We start from the raw sequence: 488 nt of genomic DNA on the forward strand, positions 1-488 counted from the left end.
CAGAGCAGGGGAAATAAGAGCCAGGGGTGACTTGGGCTGTAATGGTTATATCTGAAGGCGAAACAGCAGGTGTGGACGTTAGGGTGAAGAATAAAATTGTGTTTCCTGGTTGGCGTGCTCGAGAGAACGGCGCAGCTCTGAGCGCACGGTGGGAGCCGTCGGGCCGGAGGCAGATGTCCGTCCCCGGGAGGACGGGTCTCCTCTGGCCGGTGCAGGGTCCTGCGGAGACGTGCTCCAGCGGCCGCGGTGGCTGCAGCTCCTCTCCTCTTCATCTCCTCGTGGGAGAAGTGCAAGTTACTGTCTAACATTGTGGGGGCTTTTGCCCTCTTTTCTTTTTAAGCCGTTGAAGTATTTTTCCCTAAGAAGTGAATTCCATCAGACGGAGGAAGAGGAGCGGAGCTATGGGGAAGGGGGACGTGGCTTTGGCGGTGCCTGGACGAACGGCAGCAGCTTGTCCCCCGCGGTTTGGTCGCTCCGTGGGCTGGGGG

The sequence above is a fragment of the Charadrius vociferus genome, unplaced genomic scaffold (assembly GCF_000708025.1).
Source record: "Charadrius vociferus isolate BGI_N301 unplaced genomic scaffold, ASM70802v2 scaffold1215, whole genome shotgun sequence".
NCBI lineage: Eukaryota > Metazoa > Chordata > Aves > Charadriiformes > Charadriidae > Charadrius > Charadrius vociferus.